Source organism: Equus przewalskii, chromosome X (assembly GCF_037783145.1).
Source record: "Equus przewalskii isolate Varuska chromosome X, EquPr2, whole genome shotgun sequence".
Taxonomy (NCBI): Eukaryota; Metazoa; Chordata; class Mammalia; order Perissodactyla; family Equidae; genus Equus; species Equus przewalskii.
Window position 1 is genome coordinate 108,299,547 of NC_091863.1, and position 16,382 is coordinate 108,315,928.

General features: G+C 40.5%; 1 protein-coding gene across 1 annotated transcript in view; it reads right to left on the reverse strand.

Annotated features, from left to right (window-relative positions):
- Positions 1–15,955, reverse strand: part of PLAC1 (placenta enriched 1) — a 174,106-nt gene extending 158,151 nt beyond the window's left edge. The window contains exon 1 of the mRNA XM_070606298.1: positions 15,815–15,955. The gene's annotated coding sequence lies outside the window, so the exon portion shown is untranslated. The remainder of the gene's footprint in view (positions 1–15,814) is intronic.
- Between the last annotated feature and the right edge of the window lie 427 nt (positions 15,956–16,382).

Here is a 16,382-nt window from a genome sequence, read left to right on the forward strand (position 1 = left end):
TTGCCATTTTGTTGAGAGAGAGAGAAGACTTCCAAACATAGAACAACTCACACAATTAAATTAGAAAATAAAGACAGAGTAAAGAACCAAAACATAATTTAGTGCAAAGACGTATGGTTCAGGCAAGAATGGCCATTTTGACACCACAAAAATGCTGAAGATAGTAAGGAGAGGCCTACAGGATACAAACAAGATAGACTCCAAGGCTTTAGGAACAAGGCCAGCCAATGTCACGCTCTGCAACTGATGTTAACACGAAAAACTCTAGGGCCGGCCCCGTGGCCAAGTGGTTAAGTTCGTGCACTCGGCTTCGGCAGCCCAGGGTTTCGCTGGTTGGGATCCTGGGCGCAGACATGGCACAACTCATCAGGCCACGCTGAGGCAGCGTCCCACATCCCACAACTAGAAGGACCCACAAGTAAAATATACAACTATGTACCGGGGGGCTTTGGGGAGAAGAAGAAGAAAAAAAAAAGATTGACAACAGATGTTAGCTCAGGTGCCAATCTTTAAAGAAAAAAAACCTCTAACTGCTGGTTAAAACTAAGGTATTGCCTCAAAATGAACAAGAGACTGAGAATGGTTTCTAAAATCTCAACCGTAAGGCATCAATTGAAAAGGCTAACTGATACAAAATCAGTTATCTCGATGTGGTTGTGATAAAAGTTTTTGGTAACTGAGTGTGAATACTGACTAAAGAAACCTGGATCATGAGAAGCTGTCAGTAAGTGTGCAGCAGTGTTTACAGAAGTGTCCCTACATTCTTTGGGCCATCAGAAAGGCATATTCTGAGATCAGAACAGAGGAGACAACCCAGATGCTACTCTTCGTCCCCTCCCTGTATGATTCCCTAGAGAATAGTGGGTCCTCTAAACTCATACTGGGTAACCCCACCACTTACTAACCCCACCATGTGGCCTTGGAGATTTAGTTCACTTTTCCAAGCCTCAGTTTCCTAAAATGGGAATTATAATAATACCTCCCCCCACTGGATTATGATGAGGATTCAATTAGTTAATACACATGGAGTGCTTAGCACAGGGCCTGCATATGGCAGGAGCTCAGTACAAGTTTGCCATTGCTTTTTGGTGTTTTGTTTTTTTTTTGAGGAAGATTAGCCCTGAGCTAACATCGGGGCCCATCTTCCTCTACCTTATATGTGGGACGCCTGCCACAGCATGGCGTGCCAAGCGGTGAGTAGGTCTGCATCTGGGATCCAAACCGGCGAACCTCGGGCCACCGAGGCGGAACATGTGCACTTAACCACTGTGCCACCTGCCAGCCCGCCATAGTTTTTTTTAATCGTAATAACCTCCTGACTGCCACTAAAGGCTAGATAAATTCGTGGTTAAGAGTTTGGGCTTTGGACTTGGATAGATTGGAGTCTAGATCCTGTGCTCTGCTATTCACTAGCTATGGAGCTCCGGGCAAATTAGGCTGTTTGTTATTATTATTTGCTGTTTTTGCTATTATTACTACCAACTTGGTTGCCCAGGTATCTTGATACTGGGAAGGGAAGTTAGAGGACACAAGTATTCCAAGCACTGGAAAGCATACTTTCCACTGTCAATGAATAAACCGGTCTTCTGAATTCTAGTTTCCTCCGGGTCTAGTTAGTGCATGTCAGTCCTCCAGAGTCCCTGCCGGATGAGCTGGGAGTTGCTGTCTCAGCGACCAGCCAGCCTCTCTTGTCACCATCTCCCCACTGCCCACCCCAAATAAGAAAGTTTTTGGCTCACAGAACTTGAAGTCCAGAGGAAGTTCAGAGCTGACATAAAACTGTAGCCCCAGCTCCTTTTCCCTCCTGTTCTCTTTGTCCTGACCTCCACCCGGAGTTGACTTTCTCCTCAAGTTTGAGCGAGAGGCTGCAGCAGTTTCAGATCTCACATCCATATATAACAACATGTTAGAGAGAAAGACCTTTTTCTCACCAATGAGGAAGCTTTCCTCAGAAGCCCACAGTAAATCTTCCTTCATCTCTCATTAATATGAACTGAGTCACATGCCCGTTCCCAAACTAATCGTTGTAGCCAGGTCGATCTGAAACATCCAGGGGCATGGCACTACCAAGATTGGCTTAGGCTGATCAGGCTCCACCCACTGAAGTTGGAAACAATCCCCCAAACTACACTTGTGCTAAGCAATGTGAGACAGGTAGAATAGATGCTAGGATAGCAAACTGCAATGGCCAGCATCTTAAGTGTAGGATACTTGTGCTCCTTAATGCTAGAGATAATAAAAACATAACCCTACAATGAATAATTGGCCACTCCCTGAAAGCCAGTTGAAGTTAAGGTCTACCCCAGTGACCTCTTTGGAAATATAGTCATATCCGGAGTAACAGGAATGTCACTGCCTGGAAAAACAGGGTCCTTTTCTAAAATGGGCTTTCCCTTCTGGCCAGTCTCCTTGGTCCAAAACTGCAGTTGATAGGATCTGTGGGAGAGGTTTCCTTGGCCTTTTGTTTGAATATTGTGCCCCCTTTATGATTCTATACATGAAGAGGAAACCAGCCCTTTCCAGCTATGTCAGGATCCTGATTAATGCTTCAGTAGCAAGCATGACCCAAACCACAGCGAGCCCGGTTCCTTCCTTTCCCCAAAGGAAGCTAACATGGCTCTCCCTTTGTTTGAAGATGCTGGGTTGAAAAACACTAGCTGCAGTTTCAGAGGCAAGGAGGCCCTCAAATCTGTTCCCCTCCTTACTCCTCATCTGTTTGATGTTGAATTTAAAATGAATCAGCCTGAGAAACTAAGAGTCATCCAAGCCAAGTTTGAGGACTCCATGCATTGACACAGGCGAGGCTGGGCTACTGGCAGAGCTCAGTGTGACACCCTGTTCTAGAAGGTATACAACCATAGGCATGTGCCTCAGGGCTCAGTTCCCACCACTGGCTTCCTCCTTGACCTGTTTTTAATTTTTCAAAACTCCCACCCCTCTTGCAGAACGGTTTCGGTTCCTTGCCTGACCTCTGCCTGGTCTCCCTGGGCAGGTTGCCTTGTTCTCCCTCAGCTGGCCAGGCTGGCTGGTTGCCTAAGTGTCCCAAGTGTCAGGAAGGCACCCTTTACATCTCTCCACTTTGGGTCCATTTTCACTGCCTCTCTGGAGTTAACATCAAGGATGTTAAAAACATCTTGGTAAATGCAGATGTAGAAGCTAGATAGGATTGTGGTCACCTTGGCCCTCATTTTTCTTGCTGCTCACAGAGTAGGAAAATTCAGTGCTGTTTTTGGACTTGACCCAATACCTTTTTCTGTCCAGAAAGCCAATAACTCACTCTTGGAGTGACTTGTTTGGCTCTGCTGGCTGTATCACGTATCATATATTATAGATGATATATCACAGTCATTGGCAATGCTAACTAATGCCCAAACTCCACTCCTAGACCCCAGCACTGACTGCCAGAGGTAACCATACATTAATATTAGTGAGACGTGGTGGGCTGTTAAACCAATCTGCATTATTTGAGGTGAAAGGGTGGAAACGAAAAGACTTCCAAGTTTCTTGGATTAGTATCAGTATAATTTCTTTTGGACTGTAAATACTTTGAAAGATCGTATTTTCTACATTACTTGGAATTTGTTTTTCAAATCAAGTGAATATTGTGTACAGAACATTGTGCTCAATGTTCAAGGGCCGAAAAGGGTTTTAGTAAGGGATAGATGCCATATGCTTTGGAAAAATTATCAACAATCCAAGGTAGTGTAGGCTAAGTCAAAGGAATGGTATAGAGCAGAGTGAACGTGCGACAGAAGCACGGAGGACTTTATCCTTAGTTGATGTATAACAGCTTAAACTCATTTCTAAGCATTGCCCTTGGGCCTTTCCATTCAGGACAGTAATATACTCAGTGAGGCGAAACACCACTGACCATCTAGAGTTAAATGAAACGTCTCATTAACCCATTGCCAATCTGCATCAAGAGCACCCTGTTCGGCTGCTTGCTTCCTGTGGCTAAAGTTGGCCTATCCAGGAAGCCAGAAGAGCAGCTGCCCAGTGGTTTGCATGGCAGCTTGCATTCTGATGGGGAAGGGAAGATAAACGTGGAAGGAAGGGGGGAGAGTGGTGACCTGACCTCCCTGGGAAACACCCTGCTATATTTTGAGTTGCTTGGTCACTCAGCTTAATGACTTTAAAAGAAGACATTATTTGGTTCACTGGCCTGTAGTGAAGCTTGCACTCTGCCAGGGAAGAGAAAATAAATGTGTGTGGGAGTGGGGAAATAGTAGGGACCTCCTTGGGAAATTCTCTGCTGGTCACTTAGCTTATTCATTTTTAAGAGACATTCTGGGGTCAGGAAGAGAACCCTGGCCTGGAAGTCAGGAAATGTGCTACGGGGTGGGCCCATTAGCAGATGCAGGGAGAACATCAGCCCCTGGGAATCCACAAGGAACATTTATAATGATGATAGTGATACAAATGCTACATTTTATACTTCTTTACACTTTTCAAAGCACTTTCATATTTACTACGACAAAATCATAGAATGTTAACTGTGGAAAAGGACTCCACGAATTATCCAGTATGGCCTTCCATGCCAGGCCAGACTCTCATCTACAACATCTCTTTCATTTATTTTTCAAAGAAACCCTCGGTGGAAGCTGGCTTAGCAGGTAGCACTGTCTCCATCTTATAAGAAAACCAATGAAGGACTTAGACAGTTCCAGACCAAGATGACCCAGTCAATTAGGGACAAAACTGGCCTTAGACATGCTAGTCCTGGGTCCTTTCTATGCTATCACATATCTTTTTTATCTTTAAGGGAATAGATTCTAGTCACCCTTCTGGTCCTTACTGTGCAATTTAACACCTAATTGTTCTTGAATTGCTTTAGAAGCTTCAGATCTGTTACCCCAACTAGGGTACAACATATTTGAGGACCAGATTCATATCTCATACCGTCTTTGAATCTCTGTCCTCTCCCCACCTCACCATGAATGTTAGGGGTTCTTGGAAGATATTTAACAAATGCCTGAATGAACAGATTGAGATTCTAAAATTTCTGAGTTACTCCTTATACCCAAGAGGCATGCCAGATTCTACTTCCCACGATTTTATCCTCATCTTTGGAAACTTCATCTGGTTGTAGCCACTGGGGTCACTTAGGCAGGAGTTACCCTGATATCAGGGCTTAGATACATGGAATGTCTTGATATCTTATAGCAGATCACCTTTCTAGATGGACGAAACAATTGGTGAGGCAATTATCTAGGTCAGATATTGGCAAGTTGAGGATCCAACATCTATTTTACTTCCCTTTAAAGCCCTGGCAGGAATTCCACAGAATGGAGAAGTTGTGTTGTCCCTTTCTGGCCATTGGAACGTATTCAATGACACACACCATGCTCATTTTAATTCTTAATGTTAGAGGAAGAGTTCCAATCAGGGTTATTTGTCATGGACTTTTGATGTAAACTAGCCTCTCCCAAGAGTTTTAAGCTGCAATGAAAACAAGAATCAAAGACTTACATGGAAATATCCACAGAATTGACTAGGTAGCCAAAGTGTGCACTTTATTCTGAAGTTAAAATTTTGAGCTTGGTGAGATATTTCTATTAAAAAAAAATCAAGATTTTAAATGCTGTCTATACCTGGACTTTAAAAACACTCTCTTTAGTTCATAATTCTTTTGATGTTGTTGACATATGGAAAAGCCCTAGCTGATCAGTTTCTATTCCTATCTGCTCATTCCTTTCATTTTTCTCCTTTCCCACAAATAGGATCTATATTGCAGTAAGCATCTCCTGCTCCTGTCCCCCAAGGACATCTGGAAAGGGTGATAGTTGAATAGTAATGGGTTTGCACAGTTCTATAATTTTTATAGATGTAAGGGAGCCTCCTGTCACTGCTACCCCTACACCAGAGATGGGTGAGCCGCCCCCAAACTCTTTCAAGAGGAAAACAAACAGTGAAATCTGGCAGATCACCCTAACCAAACACCACCCAGGCAGAAGGGGCTCAACCTGTCTGGTGAGATTCTTTCAAATACACTTTATACTATCAAGGTTTAATTAAATTCATCAGAAAAAAAAAGAAATTTACCAGGAAACATTTAGGGTAGAGTAATAGAACTACTGAGATACACATAAACATAGCTTTCTAAACTTGAACTGCATAATAATCTTTTCCAGATCCTTTTAGTTTGTATCTTATTTCAAAAAGGTCCCTATATGGAATTGCACACATTTGGCCCAGGACAAATTTGGCCCATATCAACCCCCTTAGACTTGACCCACCACAAATTTATGCTGTCAGCTGCAGCTTGGCTTCCACCATTGCCCAGTTGTTCCTTATATCCCTTGTACTGTGAAGAGTCTAGTTTTTCTCCTCAGGCCCCCAAATCCTCTTCCTCCTGACTCCTCCATTCCTAGTAGATAAGTTTGACAAAGATTGCTGAAAAAATTGAAGCTATGGGTCTGAACTCCCTTAAGAGTCTCCAGTAAGGAGATGTGAGAGAATCTCTCTCACATCCAATGACCATTTTTTCTGAATACTATCTAAGTTATCCCCTCCTTTTCCACTCTAGAATTCATCCCTTCCCACTTTTCTACAGCCGCATTTATCCTCTACACCTGCACTGCCCTACACGGTGGCCACTAGCTACATGTACCTATTTAAGTGTAAATCAATTAAAATTAAATTAAATTAAAAATTCAGTTTCACGATTGTGCTAGCCATATTTGAAGTGCTCAATAGCCACGTGTGACTAGTGGCTACTGTATGGGACAGCACAGACATAGAACATTTCCATTATTGCAGAAAGTTCTCCTGGATAGCAGCGTTCAATAGGGTCCTCTGATTTCTTACCTATCCCACGGTCTCTTCAATCTCATTATCATCAACAACAATGGTAACAGCTACCCTACAAGTGACCCTCCTACTCTTGTAGCTACCAGTCTCTAAATGCTGCCCAACTTTTAGAATGCGTATTTGCTTTCCTGCCTGCAATTCTTTCTTTGTCCTCTGCAATATGACTTCTTTATCTTCTTTACAGAAATGAAGCCACCAAAAACTTTTGAGGCATCCTCTACCATTTTTTCCCAGTCATCACCCTCTTAAAATTTCTCCTGTCAAAACTGTTTCTCCCACCTCCTGTCCCTGGGACATCACCATTGCTAAAGAAGTGATGGTTAGATGAGGCAACGAGCTTCCTTCCTTGATCATTCACTCCTCCAGGATCCTTCCTACATCTCCCTCTTGTCCCGAAGGCCCAGTCCTCTACTTTTCTCCTGCCAGCCCTTCTATGATGAGCTCATCTTCCCTTGTTCACCTTTAACTACCTGCTCTATGAAAATGAGTCTCGATCTCATGGCTCAAGATGCTAATTTCTCACCTACATGCCTGGCATTACTGGGAGAGCACCATGAAGAAGTGTTCGTATCATCAATGAATGCAGAGAAATCTCCCTCTCCATCCCAGTTAATTCTCACATCCTCACAACACTTTGGGCATGTGAAGAGTCAGTTACTGAAGGGGGCAGAAACAAAGACTGAAAACTAAGAGACATGGGAAGGCTCTGGCCAAAGGAACTTTTTCCATATAATAATTCCACTATAGTCTTTCCTATGACTAGTTTCAAAATCTCAGGATAGTATAGAAGTTCTTCTTCCTTTTGACTTCTTCTTCTTGCTTTGTTTTTTGGAGGGAGGAGTGGGTTAGTAACTTCCACACAGCCTCTTCATAGGAAACTACACAATAGTTGTGGATCAAAATGCAAAACCAGTCACTTGCACAGAGGCAATAGCAGCAAATTACACCCTGTGTTGTGCGAAGGGAGTTGACAGGATGACACCCCCTTCCCTTCTCAAAATGAATGCATAAAGTCCACTCTAGCCTTTAACAGCATATGTCTATAAGTATTATGAAAGGAAGTCAGAATTGTTTTTCTCTGTTTGGCTTTTTTTTTTCTTTCAGCAGACACATTGCTCTGCTGATTAGAAAGCTACGAAAGTGAGTAGGTAGAAATATACAGCTCATTCAGCTGAAAGGAAAATTAAAGTAATGCAGGCAACACAGTGCATGGTGCTTGATTTTGTTACACTTAAGGACCAAGAGGTCATGACCAATGTTTTGCCCTGAGCTTTACTGAGGTATAGTTGACAAATAAAATTGTAATACATTTAAAGAGTACAACATGATTTGACATACGTGTGCAACAGTGAAATGATTACCACAATCAAGTTAATGAACACATTCATCACATCACATACTTTCCTGGTTTTTTTTGGTGAAAATGCTTAAGATCTACTCTCTTAGCAACTTTCAAGTATACAGTACAGCATTGTTGACTATAGTCACCAGAACTTATTCATCTTACAACTGGAAGTTTGTACCCTTTGACCAACATCTCCCTATTTCCCCCACCCCCTAACCCCTGGCAACCACCATTCTACTATCTACTTCTATGAGTTTGACTTTTTTTTAGATTCCACATATAAGTGATACCATACAGTGTTTGTCTTTCTCTGTCCCCTGACCAATGTTCTTGAAATGTAAATTCAACATCCAAAACCCGTAAGTGACACTAAGAACACTGGGAAAACGGGAGAAATTGACACTGGACAGATGTGGGCAGTCCCAAAAGTCAGTGACCTTTGACTGCACAAGGTCAAGAGAGTTTTTCACAGTGATTTGTATGAAGTTTGCTTACAAAACGAAAACAAATTTAAAAGAGGGCATTCAAATACATAAAGGTAATCCAAGTAGAAAAAATAATCTCCAAATTAGGCAGTTACTAGGCAGTCTGGGTTAAAGTGATATAAAAGGCAAATTGTTTAAGCCAGTACATCTGCCTTTCTTGCATTTGAAAAAAATTTGTAGATTAAGAAACTGCTTTAAAAAAAAAAAAGAAAGGAAGCAAAAGAAGAGCCTCCTTTCCCACAGCCTTCTGCCAAACAGATTGTGTTGCTAGGTAAACATAAGCTACCAACAATTTATGTACCAGTATATACAGCAAATTATAGCTGAGAGGAAGCTTGCTAGCTTACGAAACAGATGGCAGATTTGTGTTATGGCCTGTCTGAGAAAAACAGGGTTTTGCCACGATGAGCCATTGCAAATCTCTCCGACAATTTCCTAGCCTAATAAACACTCTGACCTTTTATGTTGTGAAGTTGGAGGACAGTGGATTCATGTAGAAAAGAAAGGAAGAGTTGGAAGGGATAGCAAAGATGGTGCTCTTCGAGAGCTGGAATTACTGGTTTTAAACTTTGTGTTCAAATATGCAGTAATAGCAGAGAGTAAACCAACACAGCTCGTATACAGCCCTCAGACTTGCCATCTGGGCTGACGCCGAACTTAATAAGCAAAGTACATCACCTCCACTTTTCTAGCACTATAACAAATTTAAGAAAGGCTGGTCAAACAATCAGGGGTGGGAACGAGAGTGTATAATCTTCTGTGAACCTCTGTAACTAAAGAATATATCCATGCATATTAAAATTTTGTAACAAGAAATTTGGAGGACTTAAGGCCCTTGCAGCTCATATTTCTCATCCAAACGAAACTGGTGTTTGTTTAATAAGCAACTGGTTCACAACTGGACTTCAACTGTCCCAGCGCATCCTGGAACAAACTGTTGAACCACACTCAGATCCACACTGACATCTGCAGGTAATCGAAACCGGACTTGTATGAATTGATTTCAAGATGCGGAATTCTCAAACCATTCATCACAGCAGTGTGCAAGCCCATAAAACTGAAATACTCTGGATGACAATTTATTTCTTTAAAAACTACTCTCAATGTTTAAGTGCTTTCATAGACTAAAATAGTGCATACAGAATATGAGCTCAATTATGTAGGAAAAAACCCACAAACATATAGCAGCCATTTCCGCCTGGTGTAATTATGGTGATTTTTATTTTCACTTGAAACCTTTTCTTCTATTTTCCATTACTTTTCATATATTCTCCAACGAGCATATAGCACATCTACAATAAGTTGTTGAAAGGTTGCTACCTAAATTTTAACGTCAAACCCTTAGTTGTCACAATTCACTTCGTATTCACATTCAGCAAAGCCTTAAAAAAAAACACAAACCCTGCAAACTGTTGTTTTACTGTAGTAAACTGCTGCTAAGCAGCACATTTGTTTATATAGACTATCAAAACTCAAAGATAAGGATAAAACAGATTTGTAGCAGACTCAAGCTGCTCTAGTCTAATCCATGTGACTTTTCTATAGTGCCTTTAAACACAGCGAAATTCCAAAGTAACGTTTATTGGATCAATCTATAATTACGGTATTAGAGAAAATAGGATCTACTACCAAGAGGCCCCTTTCACAATGACTGTCTGAGGGGAAGCCTGTTTTTCTGGGCTTGGAAAATCAAGTGACTCATTCAAGTTCTGAGGTAAAAAAACCAACATTTGAAGAAAGGCTTATTCTCCATGTTGAAAATTAAGTGTAATAGAAAAATACATCAAGGATTTCTAGTGGCAGAAAAAAAGGACAACTGCTTAAGGGCTCATGAACAAATTCAGTCAAAGGCACTCACAAACATGCAGCCCCTCGACTTACTTGCGAATGTGTTACATTTCAAACGTCTATTGACATATTTATTTTTTGTGCCTGGAACTCATTTTCATGAAGAAACAAAGTTATAGTGATTACAGTCCCAAGTTAATTCACAAAAGTCAAGCTAAAATACTGCAGGTTTGCAATGAAATTGTAGGAAGCCGTTTTAGCAATAAGATCAAACAAATGTTGGAATAATTTTAACAATAAATTATTTTGCAGTTTTCTTGTTTGGCTGCATGAGAAAATAATTATAGAAAGATAAGAAAGTATCTTTTCATACACTTAATGGTCATTTGCATACTTTCTTCTGTGAACTGTGTATTTATGTTTTTGCCCATTTTCCTCTTGGGATCTTTAGCCTGTGTTTTCACTCTGGAATTTAAGTGTTCTTTATATATTTGGGATATTAGCCTTTTATGCAAGATGTATATTTTCTCCCAGTTTTGTCATCTGTCTTTTGACTTTGTTTATGTGTTTTTTTGCCATGCAAAAGGTTTTTACTTTCATTTTTATGTAGTTGAAATTATCCATCTTTTTCATTGCATCTAGATTTGGAGGCATACTTAGAAAGGCGTTCCCCACACCCAGGTTATAAAGGAATTCATCTTTGTTTCCTTGTAGTACTTGTATGGCTTTATTTTCTACATTTAGATTCATTTGGATTTTATTCCAATGCACAGTATGAGATGTGAAACCAAATTACCTATGTATTTATTTCTTTACTTTTTTGCTGAGGAAGATTCTCCCTGAGCTAACATCTGTGCCAGTCTTTCTCTATTTTGTATGTGGGTCACTGCCACAGCATGGCTGACGAGTGGTGTAGATCCCTACCCAGGATCCAAACCTGCGAACCTGGGTCCCCAAAGCGGAGCACACAAACTTAACCACTAGGCCACAGGGCCGGCCCTGTATCTATTTATTTTTTATGGCTATCCAGTCATCCCAACAACATGTATTAGAAAGCCCATCTTTGCCCCAGTGATTTGGATATACCACTTTTATTATAAATTAAATTTTCATATATGCCTGGATCTATTTCTGGACTTTCTGCTTTGTTTCATTGATCTATCTGTTCATGTACCAGTACAATAATGGTAACTGCTCATAACATACTGAATAATAATAAAAAAAAGAATTTGAATGATATGCAAAAAGAAGGGGGGCAGTTTTCTTTACAGAAGAATGCTAGTTAATAAATGTGGAAAGAATGACAGAATTAGTACAACATCGTTTTGCAGCCACCATTATAAAAACTGATTCAGGCAGGCATCAGTAATGCATGCTAAAATTATTGGGTGTAAGTTGTTGGGAAACAGTATATTTACGTGGCCACGCCTACTTTTTAAATATTAATATAATATTAATTACAAAGGAGAAAAGGTACCCTTACAGTGGAGAAATCTGGAGAACACTATCTTGACCAAATGACCAAACTTGGCATCACTAATGGAACAACTGTCATCGTGTACCTCCTGGTGTGACGCAAGGGGAATCACTGATGTGGTATTCTTGCCAAAATTGTTCAATCTAATGTTTAACCGAATCTAATCATGAGGAAACAATCTGACAAATCCAAATTACAGGACATTATACAAGACAACTGGCCCAGACTCTTCAAAATGAATATTTCATGAAAGATGAAAAACAGTATGAGACTGTTCTATACTAAAACAAAACTAAAGAGACATGACAACTGAATGAATTTGCATGACCTCGATCCTGAATTTTGGATCTTTGAAAAAAAGCGCTAAAGGAGATTATTGGGACAATTTGCAAAATTCGAATATGTACTGCGAATTAAATATTATTATTTTATCAATGTTGAATTTCTTGGGTGTCCTAACAAAATTGTGATTACGTAGGCAAACACCCTTGTTTTTAGGCAATACAGGCTGAAAAAGTGATCTTGATGTCTGCAATTTAATTTCAAATGGTTTATAAAAATGTGTATGTAAACATAAATATATATATACATATAGAGAGAGAGGGGAGGAGATGGAGAAAGAGAGAGAGAGGTAGCGAGAGAGAACGAATGTGGCAAAATGTTAACAACAGTTTAATCCTGGTGAAGGGAATATGGGTGTTCATTCAACTTTTCCACAGGTTTGACATTTTTCTAAATAAAAAGTTGAACATTTTTTAAAAATTGAATTTGGAAATATCTATCAAAATTACAAACACACACACCCTTTGACACAATAGTCCCACTTTGAGGCATTTATCTCACATATGATCAACGTTATTCACTGCAGCATTGTTAGATAATGTTAGATAATTCAGCAGAAGACTGGGAGCCAATAAAAATTTCCTTTAACAGGGGACTCGCAAAATAAAGTGGAATAAAAAACTGAAGAAGCTCTTTGAGGACTAATATGGAATCATCTCCAAGATGTAGTGTCAGGAAAAAAAGGTCAGATACAGAACAATTCCTATAGCATCGTGTTTGATAGAATCAATGACCCTACCTCTTCCCCTCCCTAAACTCACACCCCTTCCAATGTGACTCTGCAGCTCCGCACATCCCTTGAATTTCGGATAGCCTTGTGACTTCCTTTGGTCAGTAGAAAATAGTAGCAGTTACGGTGTGCCAGGTCCAAGCCTGGGCTTGCAGAGGCCTGTGTGCTTCTATACTTGTGAAACCTTGACACCACAATGAGAACAAGCTGGAGGGTGAAAGATCCTGTGCAGTAGAGCCAAATAATCCCAGCTGAGGCCATTCTAGAGCAACCAATCCCCAGCTGACTCATCAACTGATCAGCTGAGCCTGGCCCTGAACAATAGAACCATCCGGCTTACCCACAGACTTATGAGAAAACATGAACAATTATTGTTTTAAGTTACTAAGGTTTGTAGGGGTGGAGGGCAAGATTACCAGTGATAGCTCATACAAATATGCTACTGTTTGTGTAAAATTTTGGAAAGAAGAATATATAGATGTACTTGCTGGCATATACAAACTTTCTCTGTTAGGATGCACAAGAAACTGAAAACACGATTGCTTTTGAGGAGAGAAGCTATGGTGGCTGGCGGATGAAGATGGGAGGGAGACATTTCACTGTCTGCCCTTTTGTACCTTTGGAATTTTGAAACAAGTGAATGTATTCCCAATGAACGAAGTAGTGAAGGAATAAAATCTGTTTCTTTTACTCAAATCTTTTCACAACTCTTGAATCATCTCCAATGGGTAATGGGAACTCTCATGCTCTATTGGTGAGATTATAAATTAATACAATCTTGGTGGGGTGGAGGTATGGCTTTAGGCAGTGCCTATAAAATATGTAAATGAATAGACTATCTCTGAAAGAACCACCAGAAGCTGACAACAGTGGTTGCTTCTGAGGAAGGACCTTATGGAACTGGGGGTCAAAGGCAGAAGAAAGACCTTTTATAGGACCTTTCCCTATATGCTCTTTTTACCGTTTGAAGTTTTTACACTGAACTTGTATTACCTTTGCAAAAGGAAAATAATGAATAAAATGTACACACCCTTTGACCCAGAAATTTATCACTTCTAAGAATCTCTCCTGCAGAAATACTTACAGAAGCAAAGATAAATATATGTTATTACTTGTGTATACTAATAAGTTATAAAGAACCTAAAGGACCACCAATTAAGGATTAGTTAGATAAATTATGGAATGTTCATACAAGAGAATACTACACAGTTGGTAAAAATGGACCCAGATACCATCAGCCAGGTCGACATAGAACACTCTAGACCTCCTGAAGCACTCCCGAATGCCTACTTCTGGCCATTCACCCCTACAAATTATCACAAACTGAATAAACCCATGTAATCATTACCCAGGTCCCATAGAACATTCCAGAACTCTTGAAGTGTGCCCCCCTGTGCCCATTTCTAGCCAGTCACCCTCTATGAATGATCACAAAGTGAATAAATCCATGTAACCATCACCTAGGTCACATAGAACATTCTAGAACATTCCCAGAACATCCAGTTTTGTAATAATTTATCAAGCTGTACACTTTTTTGTATGTATGTTATACTTCAATAAAAAGTTTAAAACTATGCATGTGTACATATTGTAAATATGTTTGCATATGTATAGAAAAAGGTAATTAGGTATACAAATCAAACTATTACATTATGGATGAGACGGCTGTGCCGGGAGGAGTTTATTTAATTTGCATACTTCTATAAGGCTTCTACTTTTTTTAATGAGCTTTTTTTCTTCATAATTTATAATTTAAAAATGTATAAATAATGAAGAAAAACACAACAAAAAAGAAAATAATTTTAAACACTGCTATGAGATGTTAGTTTGGTCTTTGAGGAGGAAATATACACTGCCAGGACTACAAATCCTAGAATTCCTGACCCACCACCTACAACAGCCACAGTCCCCCACTTCCCACCCCCACCCTACAGGTCCTGGGGGAGATAAATGCCTGAAATACGGATTCAGACGAGAAACATTTTACTACCTCAGGCTTTCACCTCACACTTCAGTGTAACCACCAGATGAATGACACTAAAAATTTCTTTTGCACAAAATAGGGCTCAGGTGACCCAGACTAGCAGCTTCTTTCTCTGAGGGCTACATGCTGACCTTAGCTTTGGGGCTCTAACCACTCCTTTAGTCAGAAGAGACAGGTAAGGAAACACAAAGCAAAGAAAAACCACACCTACGGGAGGCAAGAAACCTTTTAGGGCGACTGATTGGTCCCAGTTTGCCCGGGACTTTCTTGTTTAGCACTGAAAGTCCCTGGGAAACCCCTCAGGTCCAAGCAAACCAGGACCTAGCAAACCAGGCCTCAAGTGCTCTGTAGGCCCCTTTGCCCTGAGCCCCAACCAAGCTCCCCCTTGACCTTCAAGGTGAGAGGTGGGTGTCTTCTCGGAAGCTAAAGGAGAGATGTCAGACTGCTCTCACCACACTCCATAGGAGAAGAAAGGGCAGAATCAGAATTCCAGAGAGAATCCAAAGAGGCAGCCAAAACGAGCATTGCACCCATTCAACAGCTTTTAACCTCTTCATACCGACAATTCCACACACCACTGTGACCCAATGCTTCCGTGGATCTGAGTTCTGATTTATATTTTACTCTGAAGATTTTAGCCATATCTAGAATATCTATCACTCATACTATTGTTTACTTAAGATGTTTCTTTAAATGAACTTACTTTTTCTTTGCTATATTTATTTTTTAAAATATATTAAAAATATTATTTGCTAAATTTAACAGAAAACTTCATATCATTATCACAAACGGAAAATCAGTATTACTGCCACAAACAGAGGATACATACTAGGTGTATATTAATAAATATTACTTAAAGTTGGTACTCCTTGATGCAGACTCCTCAGGCAAGTTTTCCTCAGGAATGTCTGAAAGACAAGAAGCTCGATGCTCCTCCTAGAGGTCAGAGTGTGTGGTTAACGCTTCCAGGGGTTTTCTTCCAGTTCCTTCCTAGGTTAACACCCCCTCGTGACTTTCTTTCAGCTCCCCCTACAGGCGAGAGTGACTTTCTTTCAGCTCCCCCTACAGGCGAGAGTGACTTACTTTCAGCTCCCCCTACAGGCGAGAGTGACTTTCTTTCAGCTCCCTCTACAGGCGAGAGTGACTTTCTTTCAGCTCCCTCTATTGGTCAGAGTGTGGGGTTACTCTTCAACAAAATTTTATTGAGTGACTATTATGTTTCAGAGAAAGTACTCACTGCTGAGGATACAGAGGAGAAAATGCGAACGATTTTGTATTGTAGTCGAGCAAGGGTTGGGAAAGAAAGGAAGGAGGAAGTTAAAAGATTTCAGCATAGACTGTACTGCTTGTCTCCATTTCCTGAACCCCCATTTATTCAATCTGGCTTTTGCCCCCTCCACCTCACCGAAAGTACACTAACA